Raw genomic sequence first — 6,000 nt, forward strand, 5'->3', positions numbered from 1 at the left:
TACTCTGAACGAAATATTTTGATTTTTGATAACAAACGTCTCAATGCCAAAATAGATGCTTTGCATAACTCTGTTGACATGCTTGAAGCTGACATTCGGATGACTCATAATTTTCGTCATCCATGGTCCAAAGCTCCTGGTCTCGGAAGCGAGTTTCCGAAACCAATTGTTAGTCCCCTGATGGAATTGCAAAATCTGACATTCATGGGAGAGGTTCCGGACATTAAACATTCGGACACTCCTGTTTCTCCATTGTCACCCCTTCCGGAGGTTAAAAGATCTTTTGAGTCCCTAATTCCTGAGTTCCAACCAATAGTTGTCAAAAGTTCTGATTCCACGCCTATTCCGCCTCTGATAAACCTGGACCTGAATCGGACCACGGAATATCATTATAGTCTTCCAAATTGTGTAGACTATGTTCCTAAAAGCAATCACGTCAACAACTGTGTGATTGAGGAAATTATTCCGGAAACAACTGAAGTCAATGCCTCAGAATTTGTATGGGCATCTTTAGATGATAAAGTTGAAGTCTCAAGCAATGTGTCCTCTGATTCATGTGAATCGGACTCTATAGTTCTTTCAAAAACCAAATTGGTTCCCATTACTCCTAAGTTTACAAATCCATCCAAAGGACAAACTTCTGGATCCTCTCCTCATCCTAAGAGAAAACCAATGTTGAATAGAAAAGATGTTGTAGATCCCAAGGTAGAAGCTAGAAATGCTTATAAAAAGGAAGTTAAGACTAGACAAAATTCCAGGTTCCTTGCTAACTCTAAACCAAACTCATCTCGGAACAACACAAGGAAGTCCTTATGTCAAAACCATAGTCAAAATTCGTTTGTTCCCACAAGGATCCTAAAAATACCTTCCGAACCTCCTGTTCGTTCGAAACCAAAGGAAGTCCTTAACTCCAAATCACCTCAAGCTCATGTTAATGTCAATGTCAAAACCATCCGAAACACTTCGCCGACACCTCGAAATGTTTCATCTGTTTTTATTGCAAAATCTGATGGCACAATTTTTAAACCAAAAATTTCAAAGAAAAATGTGTCATCAAACAAATCCACAAGTTAAAAAACCTCCGTTTCAAAATCTTTAAACAAAAATCTTGTGTGGAAAATCAAAACATCTGTTAACAAAACAACTGTCTCGGAGATAACAAAAATTGTCAATCCTTCGGATACCAACGTTCCGAAGAAGCCAGCTCCGAACCCACAAGTAGTTGAATTTGACTACTGGATAGATGAAAAGACTTTAGCATTCTGTCTATTTCCAAAGAACTCAAGTAATCTCACCAAGAAACACGTAATTGTTCCTAAGTCACAATCAAAGTCCAAAGTCCATGCTTATGTCCCAAAGTCTAACTCGGAGCCTAAAAGCTCCATTGCTCACTAATTTTGCAGGCACTTTGTGCTTCGGAGCAAGAAACAATATGGTATATTGATAGTGCTTGCTCCATGCACATGATGGGGCAGAAGGATTTTCTGCGAGATTTAAAGCTTTCTCCAAATGCTGGTTACATGACATATGACAACAACTCCAATTCTCAAATCCGTGGTTATGGAACTCTCACCAATGGAAACTTCTCTATTTCACATGTTGCTTATGTAGCTGACTTGAAACATAACTTGATAAGTGTTGCTCAGCTCACTGACTCAAGCTGACATGTGGAATTTTGCAAAAAATATAGCTATGTGATGACTGAAGACCGAAAAGAATGTTTGATAAAGTCTCTTCGCAACAAAAACATGTACCCACTTGACATCAATATGATCATTGGCAAACCGCAACTCTGCCTTCTCTCCAAAGCTGTTCCTGACGTCAGTTAGTTATGGCACCGAAGGCTCACACATCTGAACTTTCGGTACATGAATGATCTTGTATTAGGTGAAATGGTAAGAGGTTTACCTCTTCTCAAGTTTGAAAATGATTATTTATGTGCTGCATGTGAGTGTGGTAAGCAATTAAAGAAGGGTTATCCTGTTATCATCGAAAAATCTATTTCGGATCCATTGGAACTTCTACACATTGATCTTTGTGGACCATCCACTGTAGAAAGTCTTCGTCATAAGAAATACATTCTTGTGATTGTCGACGACTTTACAAGGTTCACCTGGGTCTTCTTCCTATGGCTGAAATCCGAAACAGCCTCTGAGCTCATCAATTTTATCAAAGGAATAGAAGTTCTTATCAAACTCCCGGTCAGAAGAATCCGAAGTGATAATGGTTCGGAATTTGTTAATTCCACCATTGAGAAGTTCCTCACAGAAAAAGGAATCGATCACAACTTCTCAGCTCCCTACACTCCACAACAAAATGGTGTAGTTGAAAGATGCAATAGAACACACGTTGAAGCTGCTCGATCCATGCTAAACTATGCAAACCTTCCACTCTATATTTGGGCGGAAGATGTATCCACTACTTGCTTCACTCAAAATCAAAGTATTATCAATCGACGGCTCAACATGACACCATACGAAGCAATGAATGGTCGAAAGCCAACGATCTCGTTCCTACATGTCTTCGGATGCAGATGCTTCATCAAAAACAACTGTGATCAGCTTACAAAGTTCCAACCTAAAGCTGATGAAGCTATCTTTCTAGGGTACTCTTCCAAATCCAAGGCTTACAGAGTTCTCAACCGAAGAACTCGTGTTCTGGAAGAGAGCTTTGACATTACCTTTGATGACAACTTTGTTCGGAATTCTGGCCCCACTCACATCACAACTCACATCATGGAGTCTGATGCTCCTCCGCCAGGATGTCCAAACCCTCAAACCATTCTCGAGGTTGACTTTGAAACCCTCTTTGGTCCTTCCGAAACAGCTCTTGATTCCGAATCTCGATCACGACCATCTCTGATTCCAATTCCTCCTGCGGAACCCCCAATTTCTCACACCCTCTCCGGTCCACTTCCGAGCCTACCTCCATTTGATTCCGAACCGTTTCAACCTTCTCAGGTTGAGGGGGAGAATAATGAAAATCCCTCTCTTGAATCAAATGTGGATGGCTTCCAAGATGCAGCTGCTGATTTCGATGACTCAAATCCTCTCAACATTGATAAAAACGAAAATTTCTTTGAGTTTCCTTCTGATGATGATGTCAACCTCTCCGGTTCAGAAGTTCAGGGGGAGCATCATCCCAATACTCAAATCATTCAGGGGGAGAAAATCAATTCTACTGTTGATGTAGGATCTTCGGCTGCACAAGAACTCCCTCAATTGCATGTTTGGACGAAGGATCATCCTCCAAACCAAGTAATAGGCAATCCGAATGTTGGTGTACAAACTCGCTCAGCTACCAACATCCAAAATGAATGCCATTTTTCAGCATTCATATCCATGGTTGAACCCAAATCCATCAAGGAAGCATTAGAGCATGATGATTGGATTACAGCCATGCAAGAAGAACTGGCAGAATTTGAACGAAATGAAGTCTGGACTCTCGTACCTCCTCCTCAACATCACCCTATTGTTGGTACAAGATGGGTATTTCGCAACAAGCTAGACGATGCAGGAGTTATCATCCGAAATAAGGCAAGATTGGTAGCTAAAGGTTTCACTAAAATTGAAGGTCTTGACTACGACGAGACATTTGCTCCTGTTGCACGACTTGAAGCTATCAGAATCTTTCTTGCTTATGCTGCCCACAAAGGTTTCAAAGTTTATCAAATGGATGTTAAGAGTGCTTTTCTTAATGGTGAACTTGACACTGAAGTATACCTTCAACAGCCCCCAGATTTATTAATCTTTCCTTTCCGAACTACTGTTATAAACTCCGAAAGGCTATCTACGGACTCAAGCAAGCTCCTCGGGTTTGGTACGAGACACTCACCGATTTTCTCAAGCGCTCAGGTTTTCAAAGAGGTATACTTGATCCCACTCTATTTCGAAGATCAAATGGAAAGCATCTCATGCTGGTACAAATTTATGTGGACGACATCATTTTTGGATCTACGGATTCATCTATGGTTGCTGATTTTGCCAAACTTATGGTCAGTCGTTTCCAAATGAGCATGAATCGAGAATTAAGCCTCTTTCTTGGCCTTCAAGTCAAAAAGACTAACAAATGTATTTTCATTCACCAAGAGAAGTACATTTCTGAGCTTCTCAAGAAATACTCTATGGACACCTGTGCCTCAGCCAAGGTACCTATGGGCTTCGGTCACAAAATCTTTGCCGACCCTTCGGGTGTTTCAGTAGATGAAAAGAAGTATCGTGGAATAATTGGATCCTTACTATATCTCACTGCAAGTCGTCCGGACATCATGTTCTCAACATGCTTATGTTCCAGATTTCAAGTCAATCAGAAGATGTCTCATCTTTTGGCTGTGAAACAAATATTCCGGTACCTCAAAGGTACAAAGAACCTCGGAATCTGGTATCCAGCAAATGAAAGTTTCCTTCTGCAAGCTTACTCTGATTCGAACTATGGTGGTCTTCAACTCGATAGGAAAAGTACATCAGGAGGATGTCAATTCCTAGGTGGTCGTTTAGTCAGCTGGTCATCCAAGAAACAGAACTGCATTACTCTCTCTACAGCCGAAGCTGAATACATTGCTGCTGCTAGCTGTACCTCTCAAGTTCTCTGGATGAAATCTCAACTCTTGGATTATGGTTACCGATTTCAACGCATTCCTATCTATTGTGATTCTCAAAGTGCCATTGCAATCTCTCACAATCCAATTCAGCACTCCATGACAAAACACATTAACATTCGGTACCACTTTATTAAAGATCATGTTCTAAATGGTAACATCGAACTTATTTTTGTTCCATCTGACGATGAAATTGCTGATGTCTTTACTAAGGCATTAGATGAAACCAAATTTAATGGTTTTCTGAACAAAATGGGTATGATGATGCCTGATCCTCAATTCTTTTAGGAGACATGTTCTCTTTGATAGAAGTATTCAGAAGAAAAATATGCTCCGAACTCATTTATTTTTGCTTCGGAAATATTTTTCCTCTAAATGCATAGGATCATTTTACCTGTCTTTTTTACTAATTATCCCTTGAGTTTTTAAGGTGTACAGTGTATTCTCTTCTTCACGACTATCAAGATCGACCATCATCCGGATCACCATTTCGGAACTCACTCCGGAAATCCTCTCCGGAAAAGGAATTCGCTCTGGAATTTTAAACTTGCTCCGAAAATTTCGATTTGCTCCGGAATTTCAAAGTGCTTCGGAATTTTCAAAATTTGCTCCGAAATTTTAAACTTGCTCCGGAAATTTCAATTTGCTCCTGAATTTCAATGTGCTCCGGAATTTTCAAAATTTGCTCCGGAATTTTAAACTTGCTTCGGAAATTTCAATTTGCTCCGGAATTTCAAAGTGCTCCGGAATTTTCAAAATTTTCTTCGGAATTTTAAACTTGCTCCGGAAATTTCAATTTGCTCCGGAATTTCAAAATGCTCTGGAATTTTCAATTATGCTCCGGAATTTTCAAAATTGCTCCGGAAACCCTTTTTATCATATATATTCCGGAACATTCTTTTTGTCCTCCGGATCATGCACTGTCCGGAACAATTCATCCGGAATACCAAGAGGTAATAAGGTGAAACGGTTTTTCTCAACGGTTACTTTTTAGGAAGATCCTTATCCAATGTTCCTCGATTTGCGTGACACGATTGCACGCCCTCTAAAATGGAAAACGAATTCATGGTTACATTCCCCTCTTTTAGACCAATTACCTTGCCCTTTCACCTCACTTGTCTAATCTCAATTTCCCAACATTAAATGCGACCCGATGGATTTCGGATCCTCATCATTACTTTTTTCGACCCGACCCATCTTTCCCTACCTATAAATACTTTTCCACATTTACCTTTACCTCTTTACGATCTCTCAACTCTCAAACCTCCCAAAAACCCTCACAGTTCTTCGTGTTCTTCAAGCTTTCTTCATCTTCATCAATGGAGTCCTTCAAGAACCAGGCCTCAACTGCTCCAACTCCCAAGAAATCCATAGCCACGAAGAAATCATCCAAAGGATCGAAG

This window comes from Lactuca virosa, chromosome 3 (assembly GCF_052849685.1).
Source record: "Lactuca virosa cultivar CGN04683 chromosome 3, Lactuca_virosa_CGN04683_v6, whole genome shotgun sequence".
In the NCBI taxonomy this organism is placed as follows: Eukaryota; Viridiplantae; Streptophyta; class Magnoliopsida; order Asterales; family Asteraceae; genus Lactuca; species Lactuca virosa.